Genomic DNA, 23941 nt, shown 5'->3' on the forward strand with positions numbered 1-23941 from the left:
CCTGCACATTGAAAACTATAAACTTTTTTGTAGGAAATTACAGAAAACTTGAGTAAATGGAGAGATGTGCCATGTTCACACACTGAGAGACTCAATTTTACTTTAGGTGTCAATTTTCCCCAAACTGATCTATAGATTGAAACCTAATCACAATCAAAATCCCAGCAGACTTTTAAAAGAAATTGAGAAAGTAATTTAAAAATTTATGTGAGCAGTAACAAAAAGATAGCTAGAAAATCCCCAAATACATGAATATGAAACAACATACTTCTAAACAACACATAAATCAAAGAATAAATCTCAAGAGAAATTTTAAAATATTTTGACCTAAATGGAAAAAAAAATACAACTCCTCAAAATTTGTGGGGTGCAGCAAAAGCAGTGATTAGTTTTATAGCATGGAATGCCTGTATTAGAAAACAAGAAAGATCTAAAATTAATAATCTAAGTTTCCACATTAGGAAACTAGAAAGGGAAGAGCAAATTAAATCCAATGTAAGCACAAGAAAAGAAATAGTAAGAATTAGATCCTACATCAATGTAATTAAAAACAAGAATTCAATACAGAAAATCAATGAAGCTAAAAGCTCGTTCTTTGAAAACAATTAATAAAATCAATAAATTTTTACACAGACTAACTAAGAAAAAAGGAGGACACAAATCACTAATGTCAAAAATCAGGGGCACCTGGGTGGCTCAGTTAAGTGTCCAACTAAGGCTCATGTCATGATCTTGCAGTTAGTGAGTTCAAGCCCCACATGGGGTTCTGTGCTGACAGCTCAGCTGTGTCACAGCTGCTCTGAGACACAGCTTTGAATTCTGTGTCTTCCTCTCTCTCTGCCCTTCCCCCCACTCTTATTCTCTCTCCTCTCTCTATCTCTCTCAAAAATAAATAAACATTAAAAAATTTTAATACAATTTAAAAAAAGAAATAAAAAAGGACACATAATTACAGATCCTATGGACATTAAAAGAATAAGAAAGAAATACTATGCTATTCACACAAATTTAATAACCCAGATGAAATGGACCAATTACTTAAAAGACACAATGTGCCCAAAGTCAAACAAGAAGAAATAGATAATCTGAATAAGGCTATATCTATTAAAGATATTGAGTCAATTATTAATAACCTTCCCAAACCAAAAACCCAACCCAAATGGGCTCACTGGTGATACCTATCAAGAATTTAAGGATGAAATTATATCCATTCTCCACAATTTTTTTCACAGGATAAAATCAGAGAGGAAACAGTAACAGAAATTTTTATTCATTGCTGGTGAGAATGCAAAATGGTTTGGCCATTTTAGAAGACACATTGCTGATTTCTCAAAAAATTAAATATACTCTTACTATACAACCTAGCACTCACACTCTTTGTTAACTACCCAAAGGTGTTGAAAATTTATGTCCACACAAAAAAAACCTGCCCACAGATGTTTATAGCTGCTTTACTCATAATTGTCAAAACCTAGAAGCAACTAAGATTTCCTTCAGTAAAGGAATTGATAAACTGTGGAACATTCAGATAATAGAATATTATTCCTTGCTAAAAAAAAATTACATATAAAGCCATGAAAAGATATGGAGAAACCTTAAATGCATATTACTAAATGAAAGAAGTGAATCTAAAAATGCTACATATTGTATGATTCTAATCTGAAAAGGCTACACACTGCAAAACTATATGACATTCTGGAAAAAACAAAACCATAGGGACAGTAGAAAGATCAGCGGTTGCCAAGAACTGGGGACTAGGGGGAGAGATGAATAGGTGGAGCATAGATTTTTAGAACTGTGAAAATATCCTTTATGATACTAGAATGATGAAACATGTCATTATACATTTGTCCAAATACATGGAATGTACATCACTAAGAGTGAACCTTAAGGTAAGCTATGGACTTTGTATGTATCAATATATGTATTATGATGTATCATTATAAGCTCACCAAGTATAATAAATGTACCACTCTGGGGATGTTGTTAATGCAGAAGGCTTAGTACATGTTGAGGCAGGGAGAATTTGTGCACCTTCTGCTCAATATTGTTGTGAACTTAAAACTGCTCTAAAACAACAAAGTCTTTTAAAAAAAGTCTTAAAAATTATATGGAAATCCTAAGATCTCAAATAATGAAAAATACTTTATAAAATCAAATCTGGAAGCCTTACACTATTTGATTTCAAGACTTATTATAAAGTTATAGTAATCAAGACAGTGTAATATGGCATAAACATAGACATAAATTAATGGCATAAAATAGTCCACAAACTGACCCACACATACCTGATCTACAGATTGCTGACAAAAGTGCCAACATAATTCAATGGTTAAATTACAATTCTTTCAATAAATGGAGCTAGAATTGGATATCTGTATAGGAAAAAAAGAAAGATGAGCCTCAACCCCCACTTTTGACCATACACAAAAAATAAGCCCCAAATGAGCATTCCCCCAAATTTAAAAATTAAGACTATAAAGTTTTAAGAAGAAAAAAGTGAAAAACTTTGTGTTTTTTGTATCAGAAGATATCTCATAAAGTAAACACAAAAAGTCTGTAATCACAAAAGAAAAAAATGATGAATTGGACTTTATAAAAGTAAAATCTTCCAGTCTTCAAAACACACACTTAAGAAAGTGAAACTGTGTGCACTTCTACAGATCCACCCCCTTCAATATTCTCTTGGCTTGAGCCCATCCAAAGTAGTGCCACAAGCTGGTGGTGTGCACACAGTCCTGACAGGGGCCAGTACCACTCCAAAGGGACTCCTATCCTGGGGAGAGGGGAAGATAAACATACACACCAGACTGACTGTAGCCCCAAAAGTGGGCTGCAGTAGACATCTGCTCTGAATACAGGGCCCACCCAACAATGAAAATATGTCAGAAGACAAAACAGTTCAGTACTACTGCACCTATGGCAAACACCCAGTCTGACTCAACTCAAGCTCAAAGCCATCCTAGATGGGCCTACTAACAAAAGGACCAAACCTGCCCATAGCAGGCAGAGAACCATTGCAGATGACTGGACTGAAGACAAAGTGGACCAGCCACAGCAGCAGGGTATATACAACACACCAGAAGATACCCCTAAAACACCAGGTATTAGTGAACAGAGAACATTGCACTCCAGGGCACTACAGGACCTCTTCTTCATGAAGCCACTACTTCCAACAGCAAGAGACAAAGATGACTTTCTAAAGACATAGAAAGAGAAACCAAGAGTTAAACAAAATGAGGAGACAAAGGAATATGTCCCAAATGAAAGAATAGGACAAAATCACAGCAAGAGACCTACATGAAGTGGAGATAAGTAATATTCCTGAGGGAGAATTTAAAGTAATGGTCACAAAGATACTCATTTGACTTGAGAAAAGAGTGGGGTACTTCAGTGAGACCCTTAACAAGGAGATAGAAAACATAAAAAAGAACCAATTAGAGATGAAGAATTCATTAAAAATACACTAAATGGAATAAATAGTAGACTAGAGAAAACAGAAGAACAGATCAGTGACCTGGATAATAGAGTAATGTAAAGCAATCAAGCTGAACATGGGAGAAAAAATAATAATAAAATAATAAATAAATAAATAATAAATAAATAATAATAAAAATGATAATAGACTTAAGGAACACAGTGATATCATCAAGTGTAATAACATTCACATTATAGGAGTCCCAGAAGAATAAAAAAGAGAAAAGAAGGTAAAACTTTTACTTGAAGAAATTATAGCTAGAAACTTTTTAATGTTTTATGCTTATTTTTGAGAGAGAGAGAAAAAAATTACAAGTCGGGGAGAGGCACAGAGAGAGGAAGATAGAATCCAAAGCAGGCTCCAGGCTCTGAGCTGTCAGCACAGAGCTTGACACAGGGCTGAAACCCATGAACCATGAGATCATGACCTGTGCCGATGTCAGATAGTTAACTGACTGAGCCACCAAGGCGCCCCTAAAAACTTCTTGAATCAGGGAAAGGAAATAGAAATCCAAATCCAAGAGCCACAGAAAGCTCCCAATAAAATCAATCCAAACAGATATACACCAAGATACACAGTAATGAAAATGGCAAAAAGTAGTGATAAAGAGAGAATGTTAAAAGCAGCAAGAGAAAAGAAAACGATTACATACAAGGGAAACCCCAAAAGGCTATCAGTAGATTTTTCAGCAGAAACTTTGAAGGCAAGAAGGGAGGGGTATGATATATTCAAGCTGCTAAACAGAAAAAACATGCAGCCAAGAATACTCTATCCAGCAAGCCTACTATTCAGAATAGAAGGAAAGGTAAAGAGTTTCCCAGACAAACAAAAGTAATTCATGACCACTAAACAAGCCATAGAAGAAATGTTAAAGAGGACTCTGAGTGGAAAGGAAAGACAATAAGTAGAGGGATTAAGAAAAGTAGGACAAAAGCAGAATAAGGGTGTATATCTATAAAAATCAGTCAAGGGATTCACAAAATAAAAGTATATAAAATATTTCACCATATACCTAAAACATGGAGGGCAGAGGAGTAAAGAATGAGTTCAAATTTAACCAACTATCAATTTAAAATGCACTGCTATATGCAGAGATGTTACATATAAACCTAATAAAAATCCACAAATAAAAAAAAAACAGTAATATATATGCAAAAAGTAAAGAGAAAGGAATCTGAGTACATTACTAAAGAAAGCCAACAAAACAACCAAAACACATGTAACAAAATGTAAATGGACTAAATTGAAGAAGACACAAAAAAATGGGAAAATATTTCATGCTTCTGAATGGGAAGAACAAATATTGTTAAAATGTCCATACTACCCAAAGCAATCTAGATATTCAATGCAATCCCTATCAAAGTAATACTAGCATTCTTCACAGAGCTAGAACAAACAATCCTAAAATTTGTATGGAACCAGAAAAGACCCCAAATAGCCAAAGCAATCTTGAAAAAGAAAACCAAAGCAGGAGGCATCACAATCCTGGACTTCAAGTTATACTACAAAGCTGTAATCATCAAAACAGTAGGGTACTGGCACAAGAACAGACACTCAGATCAATGGAACAGAATAGAGAACCCAGAAATTGACCCACAAACATATGGCCACCTAATCTTTGACAAAGCAGGAAAGAATATCCAATGGAATAAAGACAGTCTCTTCAGCAAGTGGTGCTGGGAAAACTGGACAGTGACATGCAGAAGAATGAACCTGGACCACTTTCTTACACCATACCCCAAAACACACTCAAAATAGATGAAAGACCTAAATGTAAGACAGGAAGCCATCAAAATCCTCCAGGAGAAAGCAGGCAAAAACCTCTATGATCTTGCCCGTAGCAACTTCTTACTCAACACATCTCTAGAGGCAAGGGAAACAAAAGCAAAAATGAACTACTGAGACCTCATCAAAATAAAAAGCTCTACACAGTGAAGGAAACAATCAGCAAAACTAAAAGACAACTGACAGAATGGGAGAAGATATTTGCAAATGACATATCAGATAAAGGGTTAGTATCCAAAATCTATCTCAACACCCAAAAATTCAACACCCAAAAAACAAATAATCCAGTGAAGAAATGGGCAAAAGACATGAATAGACACTTCTCCAAGGAAGACACCCAGATGGCCAACTGACACATGAAAAAATGCTCCACATCACTCATTATCAGGGAAATACAAATCAAAACCACAATGAGATACCACCTTACACCTGTCAGAATGGCTAACATTAACAACTCAGGCAACAACAGATGTTGGTGAGGATGCAGAGAAAGAGGATCTCTTTTGCATCGTTGGTGGCAGCGCAAGCTCGTGCAGCCACTGTGGAAAACAGTATGGAGGTTCCTCAAAAAACTAAAAATAGAACTACCCTACAACCCACCAATTGCACTACTAGGCATTTATCCACAGGATACAGGTGTGCTGTTTCGAAGGGACACATGCTCCACAATGTTTATAGCAGCACTATCAACAATAGCCAAAGTATGGAAAGAGCCCAAATGTCCATTGATGGATGAATGGATAAAGAAGAAGTGGTATATATATACAATGGAGTATTACTCGGCAATCAAAAAGAATGAAATCTTGCCATTTGCAACTACGTGGATGGAACTGGAGGGTATTATGCTAAGTGAAATTAGTCAGTCAGAGAAAGACAAAAATCATATGACTTCACTCATGTGAGGACTTTAAGAGACAAAAGAGATGAACATAAGGGAAGGGAAACAAAAATAATATAAAAACAGAGAGGGGGACAAAACAGAAGAGACTCTTAAATATGGAGAACAAACTGAGGATTGCTGGAGGGGTTGTGGGAGGGGGGATGGGCTAAATGGGTAAGGGGCACTAGGAATCTACTCCAGAAATCATTGTTGCACTATATGCTAAGTAATTTGGATGTAAATTTTAAAAACAAAAATTAAAAAGCAGAAAAAAAGAATATTACCTAAAAAGAATAAAATGACAGGTGACAGAATGAACAAAAAGTAAAAGCCATATATATGCAGGCTAAAAGAGACTCTTTTCAGACCCAAAGACACATATAGACTGAAAGTGAAGGGATGGAAAGGCATTTATAAATGTGAAAAGAAATCCAGGATATCCATATTTATATCAAACAAAATAGACTTTAAAACAAAGACTCTAACAAGAGACACAGAAGGACACTATATAAGCATAAAGGAAACAATCCAAAAAGAAGATATAACAATTGTACATATACACCCAATATGGAAGCACCCAAATACTTAACGCAGCTAATAATAAACTAAAAGAAGTAATCAATTATAATACAATAATAATAGGGGACTTTAACACCCCACTTACAACAATGGATAGGTCATCTAAAAAGAAAATCAACAAGGAAACAGTGGCTTTGAATGCCACACTGGATCAGATGAATCTAACAGATATAGTCAAAACATTCCATTCTAAAACAGCAGAAAACACATTCTTTTCAAGTGTACATGGAACATTCTCCAGAATGGATCACATATTAGGCTACAAAACAAGTTGCAACAAATTCGAAAAGATCGAAGGCATATCATGCATTTTTTCTGACCACAATGCCATGAAACTAGAAATCAACCACAAGGAAAATCTGGACATAAGACAAATACATAGAGGCTAAAACATGCTACCAAGCAATAAATGGGTCAACCAAGATATCAAAGAGGAAATCAAAAAATATGTGGAGACAAATGAAAATGAAAACACAACGGTCCAAAATCTTTGGGACACAGCAAAAGTGGTTCTAAGAGGGAAGTTTATAGTGATACAGGCCTGCCCCAAGAAGCAAGAAAAATCTCAAATAAACAACCTAACTTTACAACTAAAGAAGCTAGAAAAAGAAGAGCAAGCAACACCCCAAACCAGTAGAATGAAGGAAATAATACAGATTACAGCAGAAATAAACAAAAATAGAAACTAAAAAACAATAGAACAGGTCAATGAAACCAGGGATGGTTCTTTGCGAAGATTAACAAAATTTATAAACCTTTACCCAGACTCATCAAAAAAGATAAAAAGAGAGATAAGACTCAAACAAAATCAGAAATGAAAGATGAGAAATAACAACCAACACCACAGAAATACAAAGGATCATAAGAGAATATTATGAAAAATTATATGCCAACAAATTGGACAACCTAGAAGAAATGGCTAAATTCCTAGAAACATATAACCTCCCAAAACTGAATCAGGAAGAAATAGAAATTTTGAACAGATGAATTACCAGCAAAGAAATTGAATTAGTAATCAAAAAGCTCCCAACAAACAAAAGTCCAGGACCACACAGCTTCACAGGTGAATTCTACCAAATATACAAAGAATACCTATTCTTCAAACTATATCAAAAACAGAAGAAGAAAGAAGCTTCCAAATTTATTCTATGAGGCCAGCATTACCATGATACCAAAGGCAGATAAAGACACTTCCAAAAAAAAAAAAAATGTGAGAGAACTACAAGCCAATATCTCTGTTGAATATAGATGCAAAAATCCTCAACAAAATATTAGCAAACTGAATCCAACAATACATTAAAAAAATCATTTACGATTGAGTGAGATTTATTTCCAGGATGCAAGAGTAGCTCAATATTTATAAATCAATCATGATAAATCACATCAGTAAGAGAAAGGGTAAGAACTATATGATCATTCCAACAGATGCAGAAAAATCATTTGACAAAGTACAACATCCATTCATGATAAAAAAAAAAAAGAAGCCTCAACAAATCTAGGTTTAGAAGGCATCCAAATCGGTAAAAAGAAGTAAAACTTTCACTATTTGGAGATGACATGATACTATATATAGAAAACCCTAAAGACTCCACCCAAAAACTATTAGTATTGATAAATGAATTCAGTAAGGTCACAGGATACAAAATTAATATGCAGAAATCCATTGTATTTCTTTTCTTTTAAGTTTATATATTTATTTTGACAGAGAGGGAGGGGAGGGGCAGAGAGAGAAGGAAAAAGAGAGAATCCCAGGCAGGCTCCACACTGTCAGTGCAGACCCCAGTGCAGGGCTTGAACTCACGAATCTTGAGATCATGACTTGAGCTGAAATCAGATGCTTAAGCAACCGAGCCACCCAGGCAGCCCCAGAAGTTAATTGTATTTCTATATACCAATAATGAAGCAGCAGAAAGAAATTAAGAAAACAATCCCATTTACAACTGCACCAAAAGTAATAAAATACCTAGGAATATACTTAACCAAGGAGGTGAAACACCTAAACTCTGAAAACTATAAAATATTGTTGAAAGAAACTGAAGAAAACACAAACAAATGGACAGATACTCGATGTTCATGAAGTGGAAGAACAAATGTTCATGAAGTGTCTATACTACTCAAGCAATCTGCTAAATTAATGCAATCCCTATCAAAGTACCAACAGCATTTTCCCCAGAACTAGAATAAACAATCTTAAAATTTGTATGGAACAACAAAAGACCTCAAACAGCCAAAGCAATCTTGAAAAACAAAACTGGAAATATCACAATCCCATATTTCAAGGTATGCTACAAAGCTGTAGTAATCAAAACAACACTGTACTGGCACAAGAACAGACACATAGATCAACGGAATAGAATAGGGAGCCCAGAAACAAACCCACAATTATTTGGTCAATTAATCTTCATACAAGGAGGTAAAAATATGCAATGGGAAAAAGATAGTCTCTTCAATAAATAGTGTTGGGAAAACTGGACAGCTACATAAAGAAAGAAAGAAAGAAAGAAAGAAAGAAAGAAAGAAAGAAAGAAAGAGAAAGAAAGAATGAACAAAAGAAAGAAAGAACAACAGAAAGAAAGAACAAAAGAAAGAAAGAAAGAAAGAAAGAAAGAAAGAAAGAAAGAAAGAAAGAAAGGGAGAAAGAGAGAAAGGAAGGAAGGAAGAAAAAGAAAGAGATGGGAAGAGAGGAAGGGAGGGAGGGAGGAAAGAGAAAGAAAGAAAGAAAGAAAGAAAGAAAGAAAGAAAGAAAGAAAGAAAGAAAGAAAGAAAGAAAGAAAGAAAAAGAATGAGAAGGGGGGCGGGAGGGAAAGAGGAAGAAACAAACAAACTGGACCACTTTGTTACACCACACACAAAAATAAACTCAAAATTGATTTAGGACCTAAATGTAGGAACTGAAACCATTAAAATCCCAGAAAAGAGCACAGGCAATAATTTATGTGACATCAGCCATAGCAACATTTTTCTAGATATGTCTCCTGAGGCAAGGGAAACAAAATAAAAACAAACTATTGACACTACATCAAAAAAAAAAATCTGTTGCACATCGAAGGAAATAATCAACAAAGCTAAAAGATAACCTAATGAATGGGAGAAGATATATGCAAATGACATATCTGATAAAGGGTATCTATAATATATAAAGAACTTATACAACTCAACACCAAAAAAATAAAATTATCCAATTAAAACATGGGCAGAAGACACGAAGAGACTTTCTCCAAAGGACACATACAGATGGCCAAAAGACACATTAACGGATGCTCAACATCACTCATCATCAGGGAAATGCAAAAATCAAAACCACAATGAGATGCCTCATACCTGTCAGAATGGCTAAAATAAAAAGCATAAGAAACAAGTGTTGGCAAGGATATGGATAAAAGGGATCATTCTTGCACTGTTGGTGGGAATGCAAACTGACGCAGCTACTTTAGAAAATAGCATGAAGTTTTCCAAAAAATCAAAAATAGAACTACCATATGATCCAGAAATTCCACTACTACTGGGTATTTACCCAAAGAATATAAAACACTAGTTAGAAAAGATATTTGCACCTCTATGTTTATTGCAGCATTACTTACCATAGTCAAATTATGGAAGCAGCCCAAGTATCATCAATAGATGAATGGATATAGAAGGTGTGTGTGTGTGTGTATGTGTGTGTGTGTGTGTGTGTGTGTGTGTGTGTGTGTATATATATATATATATAATTACATTACATATATATATAATCAATTTGTTCTCTGTAGTTAAAAGTCTGTTTCTTGGTTTTCCTCTCTTTTTTTCCCCTATGATTGTTTGTTTTGTGTCTTAAATTCCACATATGAGTGAAATTATATAGTACTGGTCTTTCTCTGACTTATTTCACTTAGCATAACACTCTCAAGCTCCATCCACATTGTTAACTACAGAGAACAAAGAGATGGTTACCAGAGGGGAGGTGGGTGGAGGGATGGGTGAAATAGGTGAAGGGGATGAAGAGCACACTTATGATGAGCACTGAGTAACGTATGGAATTGATGGACCACTATATTGTATGCCTGAAACTAATGTAACACTGTATGTTAACTCTACTGGACTAAAATTTTAAAAAAGATTTGGAAAGCAAATAAAAAAAATGAAATGAGGGTGCTTGGGTGGCTCAGTCAGTTAAGTGTCTGACTTCAGTTCAGGTCATGATCTCACAGCTCCTGAGTTCGAGCCCGGTGTTGGGCTCTGTGCTGAGAGCTCAGAGCCTTGAGCTTGCTTCAGATTCTGTGTCTCCCTCTCTCCCTGCCCCTCCCCTGCTCATGCTGTGTCTCTCTCTCAAAAGTAAACATTAAAAAAATGAAATTGATAGCCACAAACTAAGAGAAAATATTCAAAATAAAAAATAAGAAAATATCCAAATAACTGACAAAACTCCTGTATCAAGAATATAAAAGGAACACTTGCAACTAAATAATAAGGCTAGCAACCAATAAAAATAAAGATACCTGTTATATTGATTCCAAAATTGATCACAAAAAAGCCTAGCAGGACTTCTGACTGTTTGATATTGTCTAAAGGGAAAAGTATGCAATTTCAGGAATATTGCTGGATTTATTTCATTCAAACTTTCACACAGTGTGAAACAAATTAAAAAACAGAGAGCAGGTACTTCTGCAAGTTTACAGACCAGGTTGTAAGACCTATTTTGAGCCTGCTCCACTAATAATGCCTGACCTCTAAATGTCTACATATAAGAGAGTAAAGTGAGAAAAGGGAAAGGAAAAAAAGTATACTATGTGGCTCCACTTCCAAAAAAGTTGTAGAAATGTAAGCACCAAATATTAATTTGACCACAGTTTTGATACAACTCTACTGAGAGTGATAAATTGAAAAGGAACTCTTCTGGAAACTAGGATGTTAGACAGAAATTGAGAATTAACTCATAAATTATATTTTATAAAATGTGCACTGATTCACAGAACTGTACCAAACCAAACTATGATATTCTTTATAGACTCTCACAATTAGCACCAGTTTATTCAGACTCCTACACATAAGACCACAAATAAACTGAGGCAAGGGTAACTTCACATAGTCTCATGTTTTCTAAAACCACTAATGTTCCACCTGCCCCTTAATTTACAAAGTCTGACCAATCCCTGCTAAGACCACCGCAAATTTTGTAACACGCCTTAAGACTCCCTTTGAAACTCACCTTTGCTCTCTATGATGTAGGGTCTTCTTTGTTGCAGAAAATAATAAATTTAACTTGCTTTCAGCTGTGTTCCTAATGGTCTCTGGTTTATGTTGAAAGCAGAATGGGAAGGTAAGAAGATAGTGTGTGGTGCTAGATCTTCATCCTCCCCAGCTGTAAGTGAATAGACAATGCATAAAATTTATAAATCAAGAAGCAACAATAAAAACATGTTATTTAGACATAAGTAGGAGCGTCTGAGTAGCTCAGTCAGTTGAGTGCCCGACTCCTGCTTTTGGCTTAGGTCATGTTCCCGGGTTTGTGGGGTTGAGCCTGGCATCAGGCTCTGGGCTGAGTGTGGAGCCTACTTGAGATTCTTTCTCTCACTCTGCCCCTCTCCCTTGCACGGGTATGCTCTCTCTCTCTAAAACAAACAAACAAACAACAAATAAAATAAAATAAAATTTAGACATAAGGAGACAGGTATCAAAACAATCAGCTAAGGAAACTAAAAAGTAGTTGCCTCAGGGAATGAGTTAGAAGATGATTATTTTGCTTAAAATCTTGAAGAGTCTAGGTGGCTCAGTCAGTTAAGTGGCCAACTCTTGATTTCAGCTCAGGTCACGATCTCATGGTTCCTGGGATCAAGCCCTGCCTAGGATTCCCGCACTGATGGTGTGGAGCCAGCTTGGGATCCTCTCTCTCCCCTCTCTCTCTGCTTCTTTCCCCCACTCATGCTCTCTCTCTCTCAAAATAAATAAATAAACAAACATTTTTTAAAAATCTTGAAGTACCATTTCATCATTAAGCATATATTACTTTGATAATAATGAAATTATATTGAAAATAATAAATATACATTTCAGAACAAAATAAGAAAACAAAGCCATTTATATTTCTTGCTTACCTGAATTTATATTCACTCAACAAATATTTCTTTATTGAATACCACTATATCCCAGACACAAGTATAGGTACTGAGTATCAGCAAAGGAAAAAAAGACAAAAAACATCCCTGCCCTAAAAAAGTTCAGACAGATGAGGAAACCGGGCCCTGCTCATCTCCCAAAAGGTAAAACAGTTCTAGATCACATAGTTGGCAAATGGCTAAGCCAGGATTTGAAATAAGGTCATCTGATTCTAGACCCTACTGATTTTAATTTTAATTATAGACAGATTGGGACAGGGACAGGAAATTTCCAAAATGAATCTAGGGCATCTTATAGTGCCAAAATGTAAGAAAGTACTCAAACAAAACAAAAAAAAAAGGACTCCAATAAAAAGTGTATGTCAAAAAAACACAGTAGTCAATTGCAAGAGATCACAATGGCCAAAGCTATAATAATTTGAGCAACAAAATAAGAAAGTATTGGATTATAGCCCAAAGTATAAACCAAATATCCATGAGTCCATACTGACTTAGATAAATGATAAATACATATGTAAGTCATGTATACATACATATATACATACATATGAGAGAATAAACAAATCTCCCATGCAGCATTCCAAATAATATATGACTAGTGCTCATTAAAACTTCAAGGTCATTAAAAACAAGGAAAATCTAAGAAACTTTCCCAGTCCAGAGGAACTTAAGGAGACATGACAACTAAATGCAATGTAGTATTCTAGATGAGATTCTGAAACTGAGAAAGGACATTAGGTAAAAACTAAGGGAATCTGAATAAATTCAGAGCTTTAGTTATTAATAGCATTCAACATTAGTTCATTAATTGTAACACACATACCACACTTCTGCAAGATGTTAATTAATAATAGGGGAAACTGGGCTCAGGGTACATGGGAACGCTCTGTAATATCTTTGCCATTTTTCTGTAAATCTAAACCTATTTCTTAAAATGAGGTTTATTTTTAAAAGATTTGAACAAGTGAAAAATATCTACACAGCTTGGCAATTTGGCAATTAGGATCTGTTCTGTTCTTCAAAAATAACAACATAGACCCTAGCTGGCTAAATCTCCTTATCATGTACTCTATGAAACAAGCTGTTTAAAGCCAAGGTTATGAATTCCAAATGAATATTCTAGAAAAAGCATATTAAAATAACATATACCTTAATATCAAAAGTAGTTCTCTCTAGGGCATGATCACAGATGACCTTTTTGTTGTTGTTTTCTGTGTTTTCCAAGTTATCTGCAATAAGCATGTATTACACATATAATTTCAGAAAGGAGCATAATACTACTAAAAGAAAAGAAAGGTGCTTTTAGTAAAATTTGCAATTAAATAACTGCAGAGGCACCTTCTTTAGGGGAAGGAAAAGGAAGAACATTATTCTATAAATACTATATGCCAGTTCCTGGGCTGGGTACTTAACATATATTATTTCATTTAGGTGTGTAAAATAAAGATGTCCTTGAATTGAATCACATTTGGAGAGTATTTTATGTTTATGAAGCCATTATAAGTTTTAAACAAAAATGCAAAGGCATGCTTTTTAGAATTCTGGTCATGCCTTTTTTTTGCTCCGATGCTGAAAGCACAATTAGTTACCCACCACCTAACATGTCATCTACATTTTTTTCTGGTCACATATTTTTATTTGATCCACTTCTGAAGAGAAGCCAATACACCATGTCATGCCTATATATGAATCTCTTTAAACTAATTTTATGCTTCATTGTGAAATAATTGATTTGTGATTCACAGGACATTAATTAACTCATAAGCCTTTAATAGTAAGTAAATAATGAAGTTTAGAAAATGATGGCATGTAATTGAGTCTAAAGGGACTCTTCTCCACACTTTGTTTTTGTTTTGCTTTTTATATTATATCAAATAAAGATGGACAAAATTTTAATCACATTGATCACAGATGTTAAGATCACAAATTTTATTATATGTCAATATTTTTACATAGGGCCCATTTTCTATAAAAGCCTATCTCAGGACCATTTCCTTTGAAAGCCTAACTCAAAATCAAAACTATAATCAATAACCAATTCCTATTATTCTTGCAAGTGATTGCTGAAAATGGATGCTCAGTAAACCTGTAAATTTGTAGATTTGTAGATGGTTTTCTCTAAAGATTTCCAACAAATATAGAAAAAAAAAACTGTTTTTTCCCCTGACACCTCTTTCTAGAAGTGACTTCTAAATTCCATCAAGTGACAATACTGTAATTATTGAGTACTGGCTTAGCATTTTATCATATAGTCTGATTTAATCCCTACAATAATTTGTGGTATAGGTACTATTAGCCCCAATTTAAAGAAGTCTGTGTGAAGTCACACAGCAGTAAGTAGAAGAGTTATGTCTCAAATCTGTGTTACATCTGATTCCAAAGCCCAAAGTTTTAATCACCCTGCTGTACTATTTCTTAGCATTGGTGCCTCTATTTGAGACTGAGCTTCAGCTCCCCACTTCCTCAGCTCCCCCTGGGAAGTTGATCTTACCCTAGTTCTATGCCACCCTATCCAAACCACCCTCATCTCTCACCTAGACTACTACAGAAGCCCCCTTGCTGAGATCCATGGTCTCCCTAATCCTTTGTGTCCTTTTCCTCCATCCCTCAGCCTCAATCCATTCTCTACACTGTAACCACAATGATTTTTCTCAAACCATGAGGCCTACAAGCCATTAACTGTTTGCTGTGTGAATCTCCACCTTCATCTTGTGCAATGCTATCCCTCACTCTCTGTGCTCCTGCCATAGTCTAGTCTTCTTTACATATGAATATGTACCATAGTCCCTCCTGCCACAGGACTATTGCATATGCTGTTCCCTCTCCCTGGACCATTCTTTGCCTAGTTAACTCCTACTCACCTTTCACATAACTACTCATGATAACACCAACAGAAAGCATTCCTTGACCTCCATATCAAGACATAACTCCTCCTGTTATACACTCCAGCAACATGCATCTCTGTTCCATTACATGATATCATTACAATGTTATGTTTGCTTTTGTGATTACCTGATTAAGGTCTTATCTAAGCCACTATGCCCTACTATGCACCAGATTTTAAGCTCAGTGAAGACAAAGACTCTGTTTGCTTTTGCTCCCTATTATGATTTTGCACACAGCAAGGTTTCAACAAATGCCTATAACTGAATAACTATTCCCACTCTATACCACTATCATCATCCACATAGGGACTACTATCCTTCTCCAATAGGAAGAATGTCCTCTGCCCCTCCATAAGGTCTAAGGCAGGAGTAAAAATTAGGCAAAGAGGGGAGATAAATACAAACAGTAGTGGCTGCAGAATAAACCTCCTGGGATCCATGGACAAGAATTTCAACAGCTACTTTAAATTCTAGGTGTTAGTTTCATATGCATATTTCCAGCCACCAGAATTTCTCAGAGGCATTTCAAGTTTAACACGCTCCAAACTGAACTATTTTGATTTCTCCTCTAAATCCATTCCTCCCTAGTTTTCCCCACCTCAATAAATGGCATCACGTTGTATCCAATTCCCAGGCCAAAAACCTAAGAATCATGCCTGATTTGCCTTTTTATCATATACCCTACGTTTAAATTCAAATTTGCCCTCTGTTCAAAGCCCTCCAATGACTCCTTTTGTACTTAAATAAAATCCAAAATCTTTATTTGACCTTAACACTTTTCATAATATGGCCCCTCATCATCTCTTTGACCTTGTTTCCTCTTTTGTTCCCTTCCTCATAGCAGTTCAGCATCATGGGCTTCTTTACCAATGTTCTTGGAAGATGCACGTGACCACTTCAGAATCTTTGTACTTGCTTCCCTGTGCCTCAAAGGGTCTTACCTCAGATGTTTACTCAGTGCATACTCCCTACTACCTTCAGGGCACACTGTTCATGTTTCCCTTATTGAAAGTTCTTCCCTCATCACCATATCTACATAGCCCTCATTGGTGTTCTAAGCTCTGTATCTCTTTCCCTTTTATAAATAGCACTTATCACTACTGTATTAAATTATATATTTATTTATGTATTTATTCATCTATGACTCTCCTGCTATATTTTAAACTCCCCAAGGGTTATCTGTCCTGTTAAGTATCTAGGAGCTAAATAATTATCCCATGAATGAATGAACATTATTGTCAAAGCCCAACTCTTTTGCATTATTTAACAGTTTGAATTTTTTATGTCAGAGTAGACTCAGAATAGGAAATAAATGAACTATTTAATAACTAATGTTAAAAAAAGATAGCAATGCAAAATGTAATCTTTTAATGATTAGCTAAGAATGATTACAAATCTGTACAAAAGAGTTGTAAAAAATTAATTAAAGCTTATTGTTGTGGTTTCTTAATTGGTTTAGGAAACTTTGAGATCAGATGAATTATTTCCTTTATTGTTTCCCTTTAGCCTTCGTCTGCAAAGTCTGTCATTAATGGCTACTCATGACAATCATTAAGGCAATAATATTATGTGTCAATGCAAAGATTATATAATGTATAAGAAAAAAGACAACAATGTTAAAGGCAGTAAATTTGTTAAGTGATTCACCCTGTGATTACTCAGTAAGTAAAAGCATAAGAGATATGGACAGAAGCTCACTATTAATTTTTTTCTTTATGTTACACTAACATTACATTACAAATTACAAATTTCTGATTCAAGCAAAAAAGAAAGATGACAGGCAAATTAACACTATATTTTCTATTTTAGATGATGGATACTTCACCCTAAAGTTTTCAGCATGCTAGAGGAAAGCTGAGAGAGCTCAAAAGGACCAATTTATTTCAACAGGTCAGAAAAGCAAAGAATCAGTCCAGACACTCCTCTTCCCGGTACTCAGTGCCACCTTCCCCCACTATTCAATGCATCATCGAGCCCTAACTATTAATATGTCCCAAAGTCGTCAGTTTACTGCTTTAGGTAGCCACTGCCCTAATCCTCTTACTCGGGTTATAAAATAGTTTCTTGCAGCATCTGGGTGGCTCAGTTGGTTAAATGTCCAACTCTTGATTTTGGTTCAGTCATCATCTCACATGTTCATGAGATCGAGCCCCGCATCCAGCTCTGCACTGACAGCATGGAGCCTGACTGAGATTCTCTCTCTCCCTCTCTCTCTGTCCCTCCCCTGCTTGCTCATGGGTGTGCAAGTGTGCACGCACACACACGCATTCTCTCTCTCAAAATAAATAAAACAGGTTTTTTTTAAGTTTCCTGAAATGTTACTCCACATTCATCTGTTTTCCTTCAGCTCCATTCTCCAGTTTATAGCAGAGGATATTCTAAGACACAAATCCAGTAATGTCCCTCTATTCCTTAAAAACATACAGTGGCCTCTTCTTGCTTTTAGAAGAATTCTGGTCCTTAATGAGGCCTAAAGGCCACATGTGTTCTGGCCTCTGCCTAACTCCCCAACCTCATTAGGAACCACTTTTGCCTTTACTCTTTCCACTTGAGCCACACCATTTTCCTGTTTGATCCTTCAAGATGCCAAATGCCTTTTTGTCTCAGAGCCCCCCTCTGTAGGTATCATTATGATTTCAGATCAAGGCCATTCCCTGAAGGGAAGTCTCCCAGTCCTTCCAGACTAGGAGAGACTCTTCAGTTACAAGTCCTCATAGGTGTTCTCTGACCTTTTCCACTACAACACATGCCATAATTACACATTTATTTATTTACTATTTCTCTTCTACATTATACCCTGTAAGCCTCCTAAAAGCAGGAACCACAGTAGTCGCACTTGCTATTATATCCCAACACCTAACATGTAATCTAGTATACAGAAGTTCAGTAAATATTCCATGATAACTGCATGAGATGAGAAGAGACAGCCAAATGTTGGCATAAGGAATCTGTGCTACATTTAAGAGCATTTTCCCAGCATCAATTAACATTGGAATGGGATCCCAAAAAAGGTTGAAGAATCATCCTCTATGGAGACTCTTAAAAAAACAGTATGTATCAGCCTAGAGCTGCACTATACAATATGGTAGCCACTAGCCAAATGTGGCTACTGAGTTCTTGAAGTATGAGAAAAGTACTAAATTTTTATATTGACTACATGTTGAAATACTATTTTGGATATATTAGGTTAAATAAAATATATTGCTAAACTTAATTTTGCCTCTTTATTTTTAACTTTTTTAATGTAACTACTAGGAAATTTAAAATATATGAATCTCACATTATATTTCTGCTAGACCACAGTGGTCTATGCATTTCAGGACAATACTACCTGAAGATAGGCATGACATAGTGAGACAAACCGTGGACAAGGATCTGAATATTGCAAAAAGTCCTGAAGAATCTTCTTGTACTAGCAGTGTGTTTCTGTCTCCCAATATCATCCCATCCCACTTGGCTGTGCCTGTGCTATTTCACCACACACCCAAATATTTGTTCAATACATGGACCCACTTGGTTAAACGAAGTGAACTTCTAAGTTCCTCCTTATGCCTTTCTGTAATTTAAAGTCTAACATAAAGTTTGCAAAGTTCAGCTTTATCACTTACTGAATTCCAAATGGTCAGTTTGTTGACAGAGGGCTTGGGACAAAGTGTGGCATGATATGTCATTTCTAGCCAAGGTAACTAGGAACCAAATATTGCAAGCAGTAGCTCTATGTAGAACTGCAGATTCACAGTTTTACAAATTCTCTACATACCTCTGAAAGCTTCACTCCTCAGAGTTTTCTTTTTGTTCCTATAGCAGTTTGCCCATGACCTTTTCACATGCTGTCTTCCTCTTAAGATCCTGAGGCAAGTGAATGGATTTATCTTGGTATCCCTAATATCTAGCCTAGCACAGTGCCTGATACAAAGTAAGCATTCAATAAATCTTTTCTAGAATGTGTTGAGTGAATGTACTTTCCCTTACTCTGATCACTCCTTGACTCTAACCTAAGCACTGACTGTAGATAAAATTTATAGGCTTGTACTTAATGAACCATCACCCAGAGATTGTTTTAGGACCATTTTATGAGTATGTGTTTTAAGTGACTAAATCAAAGACAGAGTATTGAACCTCTTTAAAATGCTTAGGGCTATGCTTTAAGCATTTCACATGTTCAGTATACACTAACTGGCTAACAAATTATAATCATTAGATCAAATACTATTCCCACAAAAAGGCGAAGGACCAGACCACAATTTCTCTTAGCACACTCCACTTCTTGGTCAACAGGCTATGCTTAGGTACACAATTAGTATTGACACAACTTAGTGAGTGTACCTCTAACACGTAAGCTACAGTTTACGATAAGCTGCAACCACCAAAATATGAAGTCCAGGTGATTCCTTTTGAACATAAACTCTTCATAACATAAAGATGACTGAAAAACTACATCAAGAATGTGTACTGAATAATTTATCTTAGGCAATTAGGTCTAGGTGAGTAGAGCCACAAAGTAGTTGTGGGTACATGACAGACTAATACATACAAGCTTCATGTTTGACCAGCTGCAACCAAGACATTGCTTCTGCACATGGACATTAAGAGGCACAGCAGCATGCCTGTTGACTGCCAGAAATCAACATGAGGAGACAGATAACCATGGTACCTGGCAGCCTGAGAAATTCGCTGTTTCAGCAAAAGTATCAGGCAGGTTAACCAGGTGAAGGACAATGCAACAAATATCATCCACAGTTCTAGAAATTTTTGCTAATAGGAGCCCAGTCCAAGTATACTCTTGGGCTGAGTCCAACATCTGAGTGAAATGTGAACATTAACCACTCAGGTATAAGTAAATTGGAAATTCAGTTTTGGGGATTTCAGTTGAGTGATTCTCATCAAGAAGTCACAACCTCAAGGCAGAAGAGATTTTGCTTTATAGCAGGTTTTTCTTCTACACTGATAGCCCAAGCAGAAATACTAGATCACAAGATTGTTTCTAATGGTTAAAGTGTATGTGTGTATGTATGCATGTGTGTGTACTCCTCCAAGTTTTGTAAACCTGAACAACCAACATTTATACATATAAATGGCTAACCTGGCATACATCCAGGCCATTACTACTTTTATCCTTGGTGGCCATTGACTGCCTTAGCAATGATCTAGAGAAAATGTGTATGGAGAAATTGCAATCCCATTTCAGTAATTGATAGATAGTGGGTCCCAGGCTTTGTGGCAGTCATAACCTCTAGCCATTCCGTTTTTCCATAAACAAAGGAATAATCAATTGATGTGGATTCAACTAGGGGCATGAACATTATCTTTGCCAACATATTCTCTTCTTGCTAAGAACTGCAACTTGCCATTTTGCAAGCAATCAGTGTAGCAAAGAGATCTCATAAAACTCATAAAAAGCTATTTAACCCATTATGTGAATGAGATGCTATGGAAGAAAAAGAAATGACAGGTAATAGGGAAGGGGAAGAAAGGAAAATATGGGATTTTCCAGAGCAATGATAATATATAGGAAAATTCAAAGGGGAATTATAAATTAATTTCAGCTATATTATGAATTAGGATATTGGATTGTCTAAGAACCCAACTACCATTTGTAATGACGTTTCCATGGGGAATGTCTCTAAAATGATTTTCTGAAATGAAATCTCCTTTATATCACTTTTTGCCTAGAAAAAGATTTAAATGAAAAGCAGTAAAAAGTAGTTATGGTTAATAAAAAATCAAAAGAATTCATTTATTCTGCCCTACTTATTGGAGTTACAGGAAAGTAAACGAAGCATTTGTATGCTAACTTTAACCAGATGTAGGGATACCATAAAATACAAAGGAGGGGCCTGGAGGTAGAGAGGTGGTCAAAGAAGGCATGTAAGGGGGATGATTTGAGAGACTTGAAAGAATGTAAAGGGCAGATAAGAGTATTCTTGGCATAATAAAAAAAATAAAAAACAAAAAATTACTTCTGGAAGCAAGAGAAATAATAAAGTCAAGGAAGACTCCCAGATTTCTGGTTTTAGCTCCAAAGAAATAGTGGTACCACTCCCCAAGAGAGGGAAAAAAGAGAGTTACAGAATGAGGAGAAAAATGTAGAGCTTAATTTGGGATGTGAATACAAAAGTACCTAAGGAACATACAAGTGGTGGTATCTAGGAATCAGGTAGACATCCAGAGCTCAGGCTTATGAGACTTCTAGGCTGGAAACACAGATTTTTAAGCCATGGGGAGAATAATTAAGGGCTTTGGAGAGAACAAAATCCCCCTCTCCAAGAGTGTGCTGGTGTATGAAGGGGTGACCTCAAAAGATAGGTAACAAAAGAAGAATGGCCAGAATGGTTGGAGTAAAAAATAAAGCTGCCACTGAAGCAAAATAAAAAGAAGAATTTTGAGGAGGAAAGAATGATCAACAAGGACGATCAACTAATATGAAGACTGATATAAATCTGTTGGATTGAATTATATGGGGCCATTGGCATTCGGTAAGAACAGTAGAGTGGAATGGTGCAAGAGGACAATAGTTGAATTGTGGTGGACTAAGAGGTAGAGTCAGGTAAGTAGACAATTCTCAAAGAGTGTGCCTATCCAGATGCAAATAAAGATACGGATGTACTGGGAGGGCAACGTGGGCTTGAGGGAGGGAAGGCTTTTATTTCATTTTGCTTTGTTTACATAGTCAAGTATAGAAGTCAGCAAGAGAAAGGAAAAATTTAACAATATGAATGAGAAAAAAAATCAAGAAACTGAGAGAGTTATAAAGGAGGGAAAGAGTGGGACTCAGAGCCCACATGGAAGGAATTAGCCTTAAATAGGAAGAGATCTATATCCTTCATGGGAGGAACAAAAGGAAAGGAGAGAAATATAAAAGTAGGATAGGTAAGATAATAAGTTTGTTGCCTGGAGTTGGGGGTGTTCTCTCTGATGATTTCTATTGTCTTTGTGCAGCAAGAAATGAGCTCATCACCTGAGAAGAGGTGGGAGTAAAAAGCTGTAGAGTGACAGCTTTAAGCAGAGTGCAGAGTGGGAGAGAGAGTGAATTCTATATACCTAGAAGGCTTGCCAAACTCAACCAAAAGCATAACAAGGTTCTTGGGTTTTGCCAGCAACTGGTTGAAGGACTGGCTCATGGGCTGTGAAGTTTATAGTTTATGGACTGGGGAAAAAGAGAAATGAAGAGATTTGAGGTTTCTATGAGAAGAAAGAATAATTGTTGGGGGAAGAGATTGAGAGACATGGAAAATTAGATGTTGAAAATTAATATTGCTAAAGTAGAGCAATTCCAGGTAATAGCAAGAATCAGGGCATGGGAACTGTTGTACGTGGTTGAAGTTGAGTGGAGATAAAGATCATGAGAGTTGATAAAGTCACAGAAATGAGATGTTGTTTAAGTTGGGTAAGTTGTTGGATAAGTTGTTCACATAGGCATGGAAGTCACTCAGAACAATGGTACAAATTGCAACAAAAAACAATGAACAGATTGTCTTTAATTAATAAATAGAAAAGCTGTGATAAATACCAAAATTGAAGTACTTAAAAAATAAAAAAAAAAAAATTAAGAAGGGTAGAGGAAGGTCATGCAAAACAATCTTAAAAATTTCCAATGGCCAAAGCTTTTTGAGCAATAAAACAATTGGTTTGGATTATAGCATAAAAATAAAATAAACAACCATGAATTAATACTGATATAAATAAGTGATTAAATAAATAAATAGGGGGGAAGTGACAATTTTTCCATACAGAATAATTCTAAATACTAAATGTAGAAGGAATGAGGAAAATTGAAAATTACCACAGAAATATTTGTTTTAGGCAAGATCCACAGATGAATGCTAAAAGTAGCCACCAAACATTAAGGAGAAACAGGATATTCACATAGCCTTGAACTATCTTCCCAATATATTTATTAATTACTGTGGTGATTTTAACATATATCTAAACATTTTTCAATATTTCTCCCTCTAGGAAGTGGAGCTTAATTCTCCTCCCCTTATGTGTGAGCTAGATTTAGTGACTCCTGTCTAACCCAAGAGTCTGAAAAGGGGAAAAAAATGATAACTTTACAGTGTAGAAACCTGGGAGACACTACTTTAACCAAGGGATCAAGGTTTATAGCACCAGTCCTAAGTCATATTGACATCATGCACCCCCTAATATGATGTGATGGGAAGGATACTTCACTTCTGCAGCAGTCTTCCTCCAAATCCTAACACCAGTCTAATCAGTTGAAAACATGTCACAATGAGGGACA

At 35.8% G+C, this 23941-nt stretch overlaps 1 long non-coding RNA gene across 5 annotated transcripts in view; it reads right to left on the bottom strand.

Moving 5' to 3' along the window:
* Positions 1–23941, bottom strand: part of LOC106968861 (uncharacterized) — a 202520-nt gene that overhangs the window by 132684 nt on the left and 45895 nt on the right. For 2 of the 5 annotated variants that reach the window (XR_008297102.1, XR_001429220.3), the window contains exons 3-5: positions 13964–14043; positions 11908–12060; positions 11198–11263 (exon numbers count right to left, since the gene is read on the bottom strand). This is a non-coding gene — a long non-coding RNA (uncharacterized LOC106968861). The remainder of the gene's footprint in view (positions 1–11197; positions 11264–11907; positions 12061–13963; positions 14044–23941) is intronic. The other 3 variants (XR_008297103.1, XR_008297104.1, XR_003413838.2) reach the window with 2 other exon arrangements.

Source organism: Acinonyx jubatus, chromosome A2 (genome assembly GCF_027475565.1).
Source record: "Acinonyx jubatus isolate Ajub_Pintada_27869175 chromosome A2, VMU_Ajub_asm_v1.0, whole genome shotgun sequence".
NCBI classification, from domain to species: Eukaryota; Metazoa; Chordata; class Mammalia; order Carnivora; family Felidae; genus Acinonyx; species Acinonyx jubatus.